The 16,755-nt window shown below is 46.8% G+C and overlaps 1 protein-coding gene across 1 annotated transcript in view; it reads left to right on the top strand.

The window, feature by feature from the left end:
* The first annotated feature begins 5,318 nt into the window (after positions 1–5,318).
* The window catches only part of NCALD (neurocalcin delta), a 49,079-nt gene continuing 37,642 nt past the window's right edge, over positions 5,319–16,755 (top strand). The window contains exon 1 of the mRNA XM_066334328.1: positions 5,319–5,400. The gene's annotated coding sequence lies outside the window, so the exon portion shown is untranslated. The remainder of the gene's footprint in view (positions 5,401–16,755) is intronic.

The raw sequence follows: 16,755 nt of genomic DNA, 5'->3' as shown, positions 1-16,755 counted from the left end.
TCAGTGGCAGTAAAGAGTCATGACAGATATATGGAGAGTGTAGGATCTTCTTACAGTGCTGCATTCCTGGGAAACCATCTTCCACCTGATTTGACTCAAACAATAACTCTTTCACTGAGCCGCCGTCAGTGAACAGGGTGGGCTGAACCACTTTCTCTTCTTGTTTTTGTTCAAAACCCCCTGTGCTAGTAGTGCCGTGACAGCTGTATCGAAACTAAAATGTCTTTTCCTGTGGGTTTTTTCCCATGTTGTTTTTCTACAAGAGCAAAAGTCAACATGACAAGTTTGCTGAGCCTTGTTTCTGTCTCTTTTTTATCTATGTAACCAATGCCAATGGAAACATTAGCCACTCTTTCAAACAGCAAGCAGCAGAGGCCAGCAAAACACATGTGGTTTGTTCTTTATATTTGTTACACCAAAAACATGCCTACTTGCCTTTTTCCTTCCTTTTATTTTTAAAAACAGTAAAAGGGAGGGAAGATTCCAAGGTGAAACACTTTCTAAGTGTTGTTTTGATAAGAGGAAAGCCAAGAGTAGATTCTCAGCTGCTTGCATGGATGTGACTCCTTCCTGAGAGCGAGGATTGACGCCAGGGAAGATCTAGTCTTGTGGGTTCAAAGATCAACCCATATAGAGTTTCTGCTCCCTGCGTGTCTTCCATTTTATGGGCAAACAAATGTTATCTATTGTTAGCTCTGTAGAGACAAAAGAAGTGCAGGGGGGAAAGCTGGATGGTGCCCTTTGTAGTACTGCATTTGTGTGTAAGTTATCACATAGGTCCTCGTACATGTTTGTTCTAGGTTTAGGTATTTGAGATATCTATGTGTGTATATGATACCTATGACACACTTCAGTGCAGACAGTGAAGTTCTGGCAGACTGTCCATTATCTAAGGATGAAGGAACCAACTCCTGTTCCCTTGTACTGCCCTACATGGGCCCCAGACTCGGAGTGGTGGGAGGGACTGAGGTGGTCCCAAACGCACAACAGAAACCTCTCCCCAGGAGGCATCATGCTCTTCTAGCAGGAGGAGGGGTCCCTTTGTATCATGGTCCCAGATGGATGCAATGCATTTGTTTCTCAGCAGGCTCCAGATTTTAAATTGTAGAATGTTAAGGGTATAAAGGAACCCCAAATATCATCCAGTGCAGATTCATATTCAACCTTCCATCGACCAGGACCCCCAGATTGCTTTCTGTGTGCTGCTCTTCAGCCTCTCATTCCCCAGTCTGTCTGTATATCCTGGGTTGCCCCATCCCAGGTGCAGAATCCTACACTTTCCCTTGTTGCACTTTAAGTTGGTGATTAATCAATCCCCCTATTTCTCCTCTAATTTGCTCCTTTTGATGTAGCCCAGGATTCAGTTGGCCTTCTGGGCTGACAGCTAAAACTAAACTTACTAAACTAAACTAATCTAAACTAAACTGAACTAACAAAAAAAACCCCCTAAGCTTTCCAAACTAAACTAGTCTAAGCTTCCTAAACTGCCAGCTCACACTGAGTTCTTCATCAGCCATCATTCACAAGTCTCTCCCTGCATAAAATATTTGTTTTGTATTTTTCCTGCCAGTGCCCATGTCTCATTACTTTGAGCTCACTTGGTTGATTGAAACTATAGAGGAAGCTCTTTTTATGTTGGGGGTTTTATCACGGAAAAGTTAACTCAGAGAATATAGGAGTTTTCTGCCACTTCTAGCAGGATACTTCAGCTCTCTGAGGGACAGATGCTGTTGCTTTCATTTCTGCATCTGTCTGCATGGTGTAAGGTCTCCCTTGACCCTAGTGCTGGAAAGCTTTCACAGTTACACTGAGCACTACAGAGAAGTAGAGATTTCAGTCAGTGATTCAGAAAATATCCCTGTGGAGGACCCACATCACTGGGGAGGTGCAGGAAAACCTCTGCCAAGCCCTGGGAACTGGGAACATCCAACCCCACACTGCCATTCTTCAGAGCATTTGTCTTTTTTTTTCACTTAGCAGATTTCAGCTGGCTAAAAATTATAACCCTCTCAACACATAATTAGCACCCCCTTATAAACACTGTGCATGGTTTAAAAACTCCTCCAAGCTCTTGTACTGCAGCAGAAATATGCTGTAAAGGTGAGTGAAAGGGCTATTTTTATGCTGTAAGATGAAGATGCTCTGCACACCCATGTGTCTGCAAGTGTGGAGAACCAGACTTGCACAGGAGCAGAGCAGGTGCAGGTCCTTGAGGGTCTGTGAGAGTTGAGGTTCTTCAGCCAGGAGAAGAGAAGGATCTGGGAAGACTGTAGAGCAGCCTTCCAGTACCCAAAGGGGTTTACAAGGAAGATGGAGAAGGACTTTTTACAAGGGCACATAGTGACAGGACAAGTGGTAGTGGCTTTAAACTGAAAGAATGCAGGCTGAGATTAGATATTAGGAAGAAATGATTCTCTGTGAGGGTGGTGAGACACTGAAACAGGTTGCCCAGAGAAATGGTGGGTGTCTCATTCCTGGAAGTCAGTCAAGGCCAGGCTGGATGGGGCTTTGGGCAACCCGATCTAGTGAAAGGTGTCCCTGCCCATGGCAGAGGGATTGAAAGTAGGTGATCTTCAAGGTCCTATCCCTTTGAATTGGAACCATTCTATGATTCTATGGTCCTACCTGGCTGTCTCTGTCGGCTCTTTAGGGAATCAGCAAAATAGTTTTTTTGAATGTTTGTGACGATCAAAAGGCATGCATTGTAATGTCTCCTTTTGTGAAAAGGCTTTTATAAGAATTAAGAACCATTGATATCTCTCAGGTGCATGCATTTTTGTCAGACCAGCAGAAAGGAACGCACTACACAGTGTTGAGAGATATCTTTTAAACTGCAAACCAAAACTTTATGTAATATTGTACAAACATTGCCATTAAGTGAAAGAATACATCTGTAAGTTATGATACAATTTTATTGGTGGGTGTTGACATGAAGTTTCAGCCTTCTATATTGGAATAATATGTGGGATTATGTGCAACACATGTAGTAATCACTGGGTGTTTTAAAAATTCATCACATTATTCTTGTTTTGTTAAACAGTCACAGGTTTCCTAGCTAATTGTGAATATCCTTTTTTTATGGCATGAGTTTTAGACAGTTGGGGGCTGCCTTATTGTATTGTAATAAGTCTTTCAGCCCTCTTCACTGCTTAGCACTGAGACCCAGGGGGGCAGCTCAGGATCTCAAAGGGCTTTGCCCTCAAAGAGCAGCTGCCCAAGAAAGCCCCAGTGCAGTGCCAGTGCTGGAGGGGTTGTTGGTAAACTCTGCTAGAGATGCCCTACTCACTAAATGCTGTGTAAACCAGCATGGGCTGTTGTTGGTCCCAGGCTCACAGAATGATTAGAAGGGACCAAAGGTCATCTAGTTCAATTTCCCTGCTCAAGCAGGGTTCCCCAGAGCATGTTACACAGGATTGTGTCCAAAAAGCTTTTGAATAACTCCAGAGAAGGAGACGCCACAATCTTTCTGAGTAGCCTGTTGCGGTGTTCTCTCACCCTCAGAGTAAAGAAGCTTTTCCTCATGTTCAGGTGGAACTATCTATGCACCGGTTTCTGTCATTGCCTCTTGTGCTATCACTTGGCACCACCAGGAAGAGCCTGGCTGCATCCTTTTTTTACCCTCCCTTCAGATACTGATAGAGATTGATAAAGTCCCCTCTCAGTCTTTCTTTTTTACAGGCTATATAGACCCAGCTCTCTCAGCCCTCCCTCAAAACTGAGTTGTTCCAGTTCCCTAATCATCTTTGTATCCCTCCATAGGACCCACTCCAGGAGTTCCATGTCTCTATTTCACTGAGGAGCCCAGAACTGGACAGAGAACCCCAGATGTGGCCTCACTAGAGCTGAGTAGAGGGGCATCACTTGACCTGCTGGCCACATTCTTCCTACCACCCCAGGACACTTTTGGCCTTCTTGGGCACTGCTGGCTCATGGACATTTTGTTGTCCACCAGGACCTTCTTTGCAGAGCTGCTTCCCAGCAGGTCAGCCCCCAGCCTGTACTGGTCCCCAGGGATCCTCCCCAGGTGCAGGAGCTGCATTTGCCTTTGAGTTTCAGATGGTTCTACTCTGCCCATCTCTCCAGCCTGCCCAGGTCCTTCTGAAGGGCTGCACAGCCCTCTGGGGTATCGGCTGCTCCTTCCAGCTTTGTGCCATGTCCTTGCTGAGGAGGCATCTGCCCCTTTCATCCAAGTTAATGATGGATAAGTAAGACAATACTGGACACAGTATTGAGCCTTGGGGAACAGCATGAGCTACAGGCCTCCAACTAGACCCTGTGTTGCTGACCACAACCTTCTGAGATCCGCTGTTCAGACAGTTTTCTTTCCACATCACTGTCCACTCATCCAGACCTGATGAGCTCAGAAGCATCTTCTTGTTGCTGACACTTTGTCTTTGCTCCCTGCTTCTCACAGGTGAAAGTCCTTCCCTTCTCCAGCACCTTCTGTGTCCCACTCCAGGCACATCCATGTGTTGTGGGGCTCTGCTAAGGTGAAGTGGAGAGAGAGAAAAGAAAGGAAATTTGGAGGAAGGAGTGGATTTTATCTAGAGTTACATGGAAATTGGAGACACCATGTGTTGTGTCTCTTCCTGCAGGAGAAGGCTGCAGAGGTGAGTCAGAATCAGATGGAGGCACGCTGCTTTGTGTCCCTCCCCGTGGTGCGTTGCTGGGAGCAGCTGGAGAAGCCGCGCTTGCAGGCTGGCAGAGGGACCGAGGCTGAGGGACACGAGGGGCAGGGAGCTCTGGGGGCCAGCCCACAGCCCTGCCCGGCTGCGGCCCCTCATCACTGCAGCACGCTCCGCCGCTGCCTCGCCCGAATCCGAGCAGAATGTGGGTGACCAGCCACGTGTCTCCGTGGCTATGAATAAAACTTCAGCTGCGTGTCATTTAGAAACACCCTAATTTTAGTGCTAGCCAGTCACTGAGGTGCCCCGGCACCCTCGGAGGGCAGCTCTTGTGCCCCTTCGCTTGGACAAACCAGGTTGTAATGTCTTTTTTTCCTGGCGGAGGTTGCGGATGCAGGAGCAAGAGGAAGAACGAGGCGTTTTCCTCCAGGGACAGGGTTAAGGGAGAGTCGGCGACGGGACCAGCCCCGGCGCAGCAGCCCCGGCGGTGTTTGGGCTGTCCGGGGCCCGCGATGGCTCCGCCGTGCGCGCAGTATGACAGATGACCTATTGAAACAATTTCGGAGCAGTGCCGGCGTTGCCAGGACAACCATGGCTCCCCGGGCCGGCGCCGGGCCATGTGACGGCCGCCTTGACGTCACCGGGGGCGGAGCCCGCTCCGGCCGCGCAGCCAAAGCCGGGAGCCCGCTGGATGCCGGAGTCATCCTCGCCGCCGCTCGAGCTCGGGGGCTGCCGGAGCATGGGCTGTTAAAAACTTGCCTTTCTGCGGTCTGAGGTAACCGTTTGCTTTATGTTCTCATCAGGTTTGCGTTATTTTCCTTAAAAAAGAACTAGAGTAGAAAGCGGCTTGTATCAGTGACTGATTTTTGTTTCACTTGTTTGTTTTGGCTGGAAGTTTGCCTTGATGAACAAGCCCAGCGCTATCAGATAAATGCAAAGCAGCTTCCAGTTACTAATTCTGTGTGTAGACGGCAAAACGGAGTTAAATATAGATTAATGATCCGTGAAAGGAGAATAAAACGGTATCGTTCTCATTTGACACTTTAGGAATATAAATGAACGTGAGTAATCCTAGGCTAATGCGTTCGGGAGTTAAAAGAAATGATGTTTAGGCATCGTGGTTTTTATAACTCTGTTGGAATTCGTAGTTTTTTAATGCTGCCCGGTTCAGGCGGGTTTGTATCCAGTGTGTCCAGTGAGCGGCAAGACAGCAGTCAATGCAGCCAGGAGCAGCTTCAACCCCAACTCTCGAAGTTCGAGCATTTCGATCATCTTTGTTCCCCGGAGTCGCTGCACCCTGCGCGCTCCCCGGGCTCCCTGCCCCTCTCCTGGGGCACGCGGCGCTCTGACTCTAGTGTTTACAGAGGAAGGAATCAAAAGCTTCCTGAAAAATTATCTGAAATATGCCAAGAGAGCAGCATTGCTGTAACACAGGCTTTTACCCTTTTTCTCACAAGCACGCACACACAGGGCTTGTTTTCTCTCTCTCTCTCTCTTTTTTTTTTTCTTCTTTTTTTTTTTTTCTCTTTTTCTCTTGTGCATTGAGAGGAGTCAGAATAGCTAAAAAAAGAAATGCAGCATGAGCAGCATGATTTTTCAATCACCACAGTGATTGAAAAATGAAATACTATTTGGATCTTTTTGTAAAAACAAGAGGGAGTTTGGGTCTGTTTCTGTACTGCACTTACTCCGAGGTTGCTGTTGTGTGGAAGGTTATCCCAGAGCTCCTGAAGTTTAGTGCCACAGGCTGAGTTTGTTTTTGTGGGAACATATAGATTTGTTTTAACAACAGATTACAGCTGAAGCATCATGCATGTTGTTTCCTGGAAAAGTATGTTAGATCTTTCTTATCTTCTCTAATTATATACTCCTGTTCCCTTCCTCCCAAAGTTCAAAGGGTTTATCGATAATGATAATGATTCTCTAAAGCAGCTGCTGGTCTAAAATGATGTGGAGCTACAAAACAATTTAAAACACAGAGCAGTAAGATTTCAAAAAAATCTATAAAAATTATCCTAATATTATCAAATGCAGCATAAATACTTGTTTTATGAAGAGAGCCAAGACAGACATTAAAACTGAAGGCACTTCTCTAAGGAAGTTATGGCTTAGTGCTCCGGATTTCACTGCATTTGGCGTTCTTAGCAGAGAACGAGGATAAACGCATCCGAGATGTCTGAACCATTTCACTTGGTGTTATCTCATCAATTCTTTCCAGTTCAACTCTCATGCCCTAAAACATCATTGTTGGGGAGGGCTGAAATATTTCAAATTGTCTTTATTAAATTCTTCACCTGATGCCACTGCACCAGTGCCTGAGGAATCTCGCCTGGCTCCTCAGAGGTGAGTCTTACCCAGGTTTAAGGAGCCTTGCAGCCTTGGAGGTGTTGGCACCCCTGCTCAGCCTTGCCATGGGGGATGAGTGGGCACTCGGCATCCCTGCCCTGGTGACCCACCTGGGCTGAGATGGGCACAGCTGATCCCCAGCTGCTGTGGGGAGCTGTGTCTCAGCCCATAGCAGTCCATTCCCCTCCACCTGCATGTGAGCTCCCCAGACTGTAGAGGTGGGCTGGGATCCAGGGAGGACAGGGAGGTGGTTTATACAGCCCACCACCCTCTGAGGTCTGCTTGTTCACCAGCTTATGCTGCTGGGGTAAGTCTGCAGAGGGACCAAGGCATGGAGTATGGGGACAGATTTGAGCTGAGTGGCACCTGCCATTCAAGAGGAGTCATTCACCCTCATGTCTTCAGGATTTGGCTCCATGTGTAGCTGCCGTCACCTCCCAGATTGGACTTGACTGATGATGCTCAGTGTGGGCTGAGGCTTATGCTCATTCATTTAGGCTTGAATACAGTGTCCTGTAGTATTTGATGCCTTGAAACTACTTATAAGGGGAAAAATAATTGCTGCAACTTTTACTCAAGAGCTATTCATTAGAAATGATTTAAAAATACCTTCCTCATCTCCTTATGGAATAGACATCTTTCCTTAGTGCTACTGAGGTAGTCTTGAGAAGGCTCTAACTTGACCTTAGAGCGAAGGATGATAAACTGCTTCACATTTTAGCAGAAGAGTCCTGTACATGCTGTGTGGAAAGAGGTCTGAGAGGCAGTGTTGCAGGGGAAGCTGGTAAGTGCCGCTGAGATTGCACAGGGATGCGTCCTACCTGGCAGAGTGACAGCTCTGTCCCCTCTTGATGAGTCTTTGGGGGCTTTGGCCATGCCATCCCTAGGATCCACCTATTTTGCCCCAGACATGGGAATGAGTTGCAGGCAGGCAGCTCACAGGCAGAAGGTCTGCAACTGGAGGTGACACAGATCCCTGCTCAGGAGGGCAGGGAATGGTGTGTGAGACTCATCCTGGGGCTGTGTGCCTCTGCTTGATGATTTCATGCTCTTGTTTTCACTGGTCAGCTCTGTACCAAACCCTTTGGACTAGCACTTGGGTTTATCTTGGCACTGTGTGAAGTTGCCAGGCATTGCAATGCTAAGCATCCTGCCATCTCTGTGCTGCCATGCTTCCACCCACCATGAGAAAAGCCTGTAGATTCCTTCCCACCACTGAGAGGGGAAGGTGGGTGCACAGCCCATCCTTCACCTTCTGCCCAATGCCACAGCTGTAACGCTGCCAGCTTACTTGGGCTTGAAATCCTCTGACATAAAGAGAAAATACGTGAGATGCACATGGGCTTGGCAACACTTCACCTGCTTTTAGGGAGTCTAGACTGACTCTCCTACTTCCCATCAGTTTTCATGCCATTTGCAAATGTCCCCCCCCTTTGCACACACGTGAGGAATGGATGATCTCTCCTCTATGGTGAGGGCAAGCAGACCAGCAATTCCTGAGGAACTGGAGCACTTCACCTTAGGAAAGACCTTGGCTAAAGTCATGTCTGACGTCTCCTCAAGTCACTTCTCACACAACTGGATACAGCAGGGAAATCAAAAACAGATGTGAGCTGTTGATGCCTCTAGCCTCATAATAACAATGCACTCAGTGTGCTCTACCTTGATCTGGTTGAGTTGACGGGCAATGACAATCTAAATTTAGGCCAGAATCATAATGTAACCTGGAAACCTCTTGCAATGCAGAACACTACTCCTTGAATTTTTCCAAACAGAACACAATTTCTGCTGTCTTTTTAAAGGTTCTAGCTACTGCTTAGGCAATATTCATGGGGGGAATAAAATCCTCTGTAGAGGGTGGCAGTTGTCAGTGGGAACTGATGTTTCAGTATGGAGTTTCAGGATCTTAAATTACTTATTGCAGAAGTTGTTTCTCACTCTGCTAAAAATCATTACATTGTGTTAATTTAATGTCTGCATCAGCATTAGGACTGCAGTAGAGATTTGGCATTTTAACCAACAGTTGCTTTTCCAATTAAACACAGATGCCATGCGTAGGGCACTCTGAGTGCAAAATAAAAGTTGACCTGACTGTTGGTTCCAAGCTAAAGCAACAAAAATCCGAACTCTGGAATGTTTTTGGTAGTCATATTTTAGAAGTAATCTTCTATGGTGAGCCAAAATCTATGCAGACAGTTATAGTCAGATAACAGTTTGAAAAATAGACTGTGTTTTGGCTGTACTTTTGCTGCTGTTAAATTTATCTTCTTAAATAGCAGGGAGTACAAGTTGAGGGCTGAGAAACAGTAATTTTGTAATTATTTTATATGGATTGAATTATTCTGTCATCAAATTTGCATTTCAGACAGCATTACAGTATGAAAATATAATTAGAAACCGTAATTCAGGAATTGTTGAATGTGATATTTCCCAGAGGGAGCAGTGTGAAGAAGCTGCCCTTACTACAACTTTAGCAAATGGTGAAATCCTATAGGTGGAAAATGTGAAGGCTGAGTTGTAAAGTTCCTCTCCCTTCTGTGGTCTTCACACACTGTGAGCTTTCTACTGAACTTCATATTTTCATAAGATTCATTTCCACAGAATCATCTAATCATTATGAGCTGAAGGGCTCAGATCCTGTTCTGCTGAATTTCAGTCTGGCTGTGCTGATAGCTGCTGAATTGCTTTCAGCCACAAAATGACAGTGAGATAATGTAAGGATCTGATTTACATGCAGAAAAACCAAGAAGCTTGTAGTTTGGTCTGAAATGCTGTTTTCAATTTGCCCAGCACCTGAAATTGCCAGCCACGCCTTCTTTTACAGCAGATAGCTGAGGATGGGTCTTGATTTAGCTCTGTTTATCATCTTTTGTAGTTCAGTAATTTTTGCAGTATATATTCACAGTGTTGTGCAAAGTTTTAGCTGTATAAAATTGACTGGTTTCAATCCTTACGCTTTTTATTCTTGTGACAATTTATGGCTCATCATAGACATATTAGCTGGAAACAAACATGTCTTGTGTTTTTCAGCTGAGTTTGTGTTTATAAATCTCATGCACTTTTGTTTGAGACATGCACTTTTTAGGAGAGCATCATCCACGGCCAATTTTTGCCACCACCTTGTTGGGGCATTGGTCAGGTCCTTTTGTGAAACCAGGCCTGTGATGCACAAAGCAAGGATGGCATTGGGAGGAGGCAGAAGTTGAGTGTGGGATTCAAAGCATCAAAAGCTTGATGCTTTGATGTCCCCATACATCTGTCACTGGCCTGCTGAGTGACACAGTGCTACTCCAGAGGAAATGTCAGGACAGGAAAAGGAGAAGTGTGGACCTGTGACCCCAAGGACAAATGGCATAAATAAATGGGCTGGCTGGTGTCATGGTTCCTAGTGGCCCAGGGACACTGTCACCCCCAGAGTGCTCTGAGGATCAAGACAGTTGTCCTGTGGCTGGCCAGGTCCTCCTTCCTGCACCCAACTGCACCCAGCCCTGTCATTTTGCCTGGGTGCTGGAGAAGATGTCTGTCCCATTGCTCACATTTTGGGTGATGCACATCCTGCCACCTGTGTCTGGTATTTGCAGTGTGAGCACAGGACAGGAGCTTCAGGGCATCACTGCACATGACCATTTCTGATAAGGAGGGTGCAGCAAGCCAGGTTGGCTCTTTAGGGACAACTGGCCTTGCTCAAGGTACAAGTGCTGGTTTACAGGTGGGAAATGAGCGGTTCCTGAACATCACAACTGCATTTTTTTACATTTACTTAGGAACTGCAAAGGAGCAGGAGGCAGCAATTCAACTGACTGTGTCTGCACAGGGGAGCTGAAAGCTGAGACAGGCTGTACCTGCCACATGTGTCACAAAGCCTCTTAGCTGCCTGCTGAATTTCATTGTCAAGAGAATGGGGCTCTGGGGAGCAGGCCAGAGCCAAGCTGTCCAGCCACAGGGACATGGTGGACCAGGAGGGATGGGATGAGGGGGAAAGGAGAGCCCTTGTCAGGGCTGATGAGCACGTGCTGGCAGGAGTGTCCAGGGCAGGCTGCTGCCATTGTTCTTGCACTGCTGCATGTGCCCATGCAAGGGCCTCTGGCAGTGCTGCCTCATGTCCGTGGGCATCTGAAGAACAGGCCAGACAAGACTTTCGTGAAATGGAGCTGTCTGAAGGTGTTGGGAGAGGGAAATTCTCTGCCTGTGTTAGCAGTGATGCAGTGTGTGTTAGCTGCTGTGTGATGTAGCTGTGGCTAACAGGGCTGCTCTCTCATCTGGGCACTGGGCTCAAAGTAGGGCTGGAGGAACAGTGAACAGTCAACCCTTGTGCAGTGCCTGCTACTTGATGACAACATTTTCATGCTTGTTCTACTGTTATAAATAGAAGAGATCAGCTTTTGGAGACACTCAACATTACTTGTAGAGAGGTTTTATTAGACAAGCAGATCAGGTGGTTTACAGGCTATCAGCCGAGAGAAGACAAGTTAAAGCTGAAGAAGGTCAAAATTGGCTTCTTTCCTTACCGAATTCCCTCACTCCCAGAGCAGCTAGATTTCCTGATTACACCTCATGTGATCTTTCTGCGTCTCCTCCAGGACTGCAAAAACACAATGGATCCAGCACATGTGAAGTGTCTAACTTCAGCTGAATAACACTCAAAGAGACTTCATGAAGCAATTCAGCCCTGAGAACCTTTAACTCTAAAGAAGATAATTCTGCTGATGCTGTGCTCGCAAATCCGAGATGGCAGGGGGATGCGAGCACAAAGCTGTTGATTATTTTCCACAACTGCTATGTGCTTCCTATCACAACAGTATTCTTTTGTGCAGAATGGCAGCATGATTGCAGAGTCCTCTTTAGCTTTACCATCTTCACAAGCCCAGGTCCAATTAGAGCAATTATATCTCAGCAGAAGCACTGTCTGTTGTCCTCTGGACCTGTCTGTCAAACGTCCTATTCATCGTTGTTTATCTTTCATGTAAAGTTGTTCTGATCCTGCTGAAGCAGTCCACCAGAAGGGTAGCCTGTGTTTTTATTTCACAGGCTGATGGGGATGAGAAGAGTGCAAAATTATGGCTGACCAATCTTTCAGTCCAACCATGATCTCCTCTCAGTTGAGTATTATTGCTGATTTGACACAGCACACAGCTTTCATGTTCAATTATTTCACTTCACCCTTCATTTTCAATTACTTTACTGCCAAAAATTGAGAACATTATCAGAATTCACAGTTCTTCCTTGGTATGTTCAAGGGTTTCCTTAATCAAAATCCCCAACATGAATTGCAAGGCATGTAATGTTTGATGGCATATGATATTAAACCACTTTCAGCTCTGATGTCTGTGTAGACTCTCTGGTCTCTGAGTTACTGAAGAGTTTCTGGGTAGTGGGAACTTCTGCCGAAAGGCCATTTGTGTTTTGCTTTGCCTCTCCTGACAGCACCTGATGAAGGAGCTGAGTGACTCCTGCCAAGGAAGTCCCCCTTGTCACCGCTAAGGTAAAAGCTGAAAAGCAGAACTCAGTGAAAGGCAGAAGTGCTGGGACTTGGGAAGGTCAGAAGCAATGCAAAGAGGAACTCCTTCTGAACAAAAAAATAGATATTTCTTTTCTCATATTGCTCTTGGAAAGGAAAATCCAGGGAGCAGTGTTTAGACTCATCTTTTATGAAACAAAGAAAATTCATTTCTGACAATTCAGAAATGAGATTTGCCTGTGAGAGAGCATCCCCTGTCCCTGCTGCTAGCTCCATTGCATCCTCACTGCCGACGTGCACAGCAGCACTTGGGCAGAATAGGATTGCTTTAGGAACTGAAAACATGAACTCAGACTTTGGTTGTTCTTCCTCCAGTATAATCAACGCAGTGGTCCCTCCACATTTGTTTCTTATTTTGACTCTCTTCTGCTAGATGTTAGCCCAGAAGGATTGGTTTTGTCAGGAGGAAGTGCAGAGCCATCTGCAGTAGAGGTCCAGATATCACCTGTGCCTTCCCTTGGCACAGAATCTGCAGGCAGGAGAGCCATTCAGCCCTGACCAGGGCTGCAAAGAGACCTGGCCAATTTGGCCACACCAGTGGCAGGAAAAAGTGAGAGCTAATGAAGCAGCAGTGTAACATGCTCCACATCAGCTCCATGCGGGTCTTGGTGAATTTGTTAAAGATGAGTTTATACTGCTTAACTTGATCCTCAGCCTTGGCAGATTCTGTTTCTTTTATTGCAGCGATGGCCCTTTCACTGAGAACCTAGGGCAGGTTTCTCAGCTGCTGTGCAGTCACCCACCATTCACACGTAATGTTTGTGGTGCTTCAGTTAGAAAGATACAGTTCTTTCAGAGATGACAAAAGATGACAGAAGCACTAGCAGGGTGACTGGTTGCCTGACTTCTGCTCTTCTTGTTAGACACTGGGACCCTTGCAGAAACCCTCGCCTCAATTCAAGGAATCTGATTAGAAATCAGAGTGTTTCGCTATCAGTTCACCATGTGCCAGCTATTAGTAGGCTGTGGTGTTGCTCCAAAAGCCTGTAGGAAGACACTCCTTTCCTGCATGCCACTCCCACCATGCTTTGTGGGTAGCACTCCAAACAGAGTGTTGGGGAGGCAGCTGGGAAAGAAGGAGTTAAAACAAGCCACCACTACCAGTTTGAGGCATTCTCAAAAATAGCAGCTTTTCTTTTGTTTGGTGAATTCCCCATGCTTTTACAGTGCTATTCCCATTATTCATTTCCTTCCCAAAACAACATTTTTAAGCAGAGGAATGACTTGAGTGGGGAGAAGAGAGGATCTGTAGGCTGCGTGGAACAGCTGCATACTCCTCTGTCTGCAGTGAGGGGTATTTTGGTATTTCAGGCAATTTTGCTTCCTCACTGGCAAGCCCAGTAATTCCTTCCTGACGGCCCTTGCTTCCCAGGGGCAAGTGTTGGGCAGTGTGCTCATGCTGTCCACTTTTTTATTGCCCAACTTGAAAAGAAGCAGCTCTTGTTGGTGGATGCTCCTTTGAAGAAGAAGGAAAGAATGCTTCTGGGAAAAAAGGCTCAAGGGAGCCTGGCTCTGGGACTGGTGATGCCATCAGATCCCACTGAGCTGGGATGCAATTCCAGTCCTCAAAGCACCTTGTGTGTCCCATCCCTGAATGCTGGCCCGGGCAAGCAGCTGCTCTGGAGAGGCTCCCTGACAGCACCCACCAGGGCTGGCTGGGGACCCCTCTCTCTTGTCCCTCACAGTCAGGCATGCAGCCAAACACAAACAATGTGAGCTCCAGAAACAGGTGCCAGCAGCCTTCCCCTAGGGCTACAAGGAAGGATGGTAGAAAAGAAGCCCTGAGCAGAATTAAAAATTAAATGCTTGTGGCAGCGGCTTGCTGTCACCACGTCTCAGCAGTTCACCTTCGCTGTGGCTGGCTGGCTGCCCGAGCGCTGAGCAGGAGCAGAGAGGGGAGCATCCCATTCTCACTGCCTTCACTGGAGATCAGCCAGCTCTCCTGTGGCCCTGGTGGGTGGATGAGGAGGAGCTGCTTCACTGCTGCATGCACAAAGAACTGACCAGAACAGGCAACATGTGCCTCTTTGTGGAAATCCCCTGAGTCCCAGTGAAAGGCATCCCCACATGAAGGTGGCCAGACCCAGATGAGTCACATGCCTCTTGAACAGATGCAGCTGTCCATCTATGGGGTGCTGAGAAGCTAAACTGACCATACCACAGCCCTCTTTGTGGTCTGGAGTCTCCAATAACCCCAGCAACAGGTGTGTGTAGTGTAGGTGGAGGCTCAGCCCACAAAGACTGGCATTTGGGGTAATGCAAGGGTCAAGCCAACCAAGGCTGGTATTTGGAGGCAGAAGGGCTGAGCTCTATGGGGGCATTTGGCCCCCCTTGGCATCCAGTCCAACTCCTTTGTGTACACATACCCTGAGACCCCTTCAGAGCCCCAGTAAATTCATAACTGAGCCCAAGGCCCCTTGCAGAGCATGTGCCAAATTATTTGAACTTTGGGTCCAGTTCATAATCCCCTCTTAATATCCCACACTAGGTAAGCATTTGCTTCCCCCAAGCCTTGGTATTTCTTGTTTTGACACTAACATTCAAGTAAGTGACAAGCTATCCAGTTTTCTGAGCTAATGGCTGTGTCTGTACTATGGCCACTGGCTGTGTCCATAATAAATTAAACAGGGGGCAACCCCAGCACCAGAGCTCAGTAGTCAAAATCACTCCCTCTGCAGAGCAGTCCCTATCCCAGTCTAGCTCCCAATCAGTTCCTATCTTCCCAGCCTGTGCCACTGGGCCCATTCCAGGGGGCAAATGGCACACAGTCACTTTTCAGGAGGGTGCAGAGTCCAATAGCAGGGATGAGGGAACTTCTGTTCCAGTTGGCCCCCATGCTGGGGAATGCACCCAGATGCATTTGCTTCGTAGTCACAGGTGATGTGGGTGAGAATCCTTGTGGAGAAAAAAGAGCCTTAAAAATAGAAAAGTGTTTTTTTCTGAAGCCCAGGTCTAGGTAGAGCTCATGAGCTGTCGGTTCTCACCACAGCCAGGAAATCAGCCCATTGGAGCGTGACAAAAAGGCTGGCAACTCCAGTCTGTCAAACAAAGCAGTGGGGTTCTAATAGGACCAAAGTGAAGGAAATTAGGAACATGGCTGGAAGAGAGGATAAAGAAAAGCCTTTGCTCTGTAGAGCACCAGGCTCTTTACTCCTCTCTCTGTACAGAGGAACATTATCATGTACACTGCTGACCTGACCCTTTAAAGAGTGTGGGTTTGATGCTGATTTCATGTTGTTTCTTGGTACATACCCTTTCCCCTGTGAGGCTCAGATTTTCTCCAGTTTGGTTTTGCTCACCCGAGATTCAGGTGGTTGAGAGTCTTTTGCCCTCTGAAGGCCCTGAGCCAGACATGAGAATGAAATGGAGTCTTCAAGGTCTTGTTTTTCAAGGTTTCTCGCGTTGTTTATTGTTTCTTATCTTAAAATTCTCTCTGTGCCCAGCCAAGATGTTCTGCTGCTCGGACACATGATGACTCCTCCCTCAATGGGATGTCACAGCCTCTTTATACAGATAATTACATGTATATTATTTATAGTTATGTGCCAGTACCTATCATCTATACTCACAGGGTCATCTCTACTCTGACCCAATCTCCTTGAACTACTTTGTGCCACCCTCACATCAGAAGATGGGTGCTAGGGGAGAAGAAGAAGAACCCAGGGCACTACCCTAAATCCTGCATCTTGTTCCCCATTTACCTCCATTCTAAGAACCCCAAAACTACACAATATTCCACCCTGTGCTAAGCTAAACTGCTATTTTCACACCTTTGTGGTTTGTAATTATTCTCTTAATGTTGGAAGCCGTTCCCATGGGCTGAAGTCAAAGACTTTGTCTTCCTGGGCTCCGTGCCAGGGTCTACTACAACCCCCCTGTACAGATCCTAAACCCTCTTGCTCAGGTCCCGAGTCTCCCTGCCGAGGTCTGTGACCTTCCAGGGCATCCAAACAAATGCCCTGGACTCCAACAAGTTTTAGTCCTTTTCTAGTTTACAATCCATTTATTTTTAAGATGTGAAAAATGTAGAGGTCAGTATCCACTACTGCACCCCTTCTGTTTTACCATTTCTCCACAATAAGCAAATTGATATTATTTGTATTAGCCCTCTCTGTGAGAGACCAACATTCTCCCTTCTTCCCTTCTAATGCTGTCTGATGCCTAAAGTTTGTTTTCCAAACCCTCCTTTACTGAAGTGAGCGCTGTGCACTGCAGCTCCCTGGGGACTGCCCAGCCCCACATACAGCACTGCCTTTGCCCCACAGC

Source organism: Sylvia atricapilla, chromosome 1, assembly GCF_009819655.1.
Source record: "Sylvia atricapilla isolate bSylAtr1 chromosome 1, bSylAtr1.pri, whole genome shotgun sequence".
In the NCBI taxonomy this organism is placed as follows: Eukaryota; Metazoa; Chordata; class Aves; order Passeriformes; family Sylviidae; genus Sylvia; species Sylvia atricapilla.
This window is presented reverse-complemented; position numbering and strand designations above follow the sequence as displayed.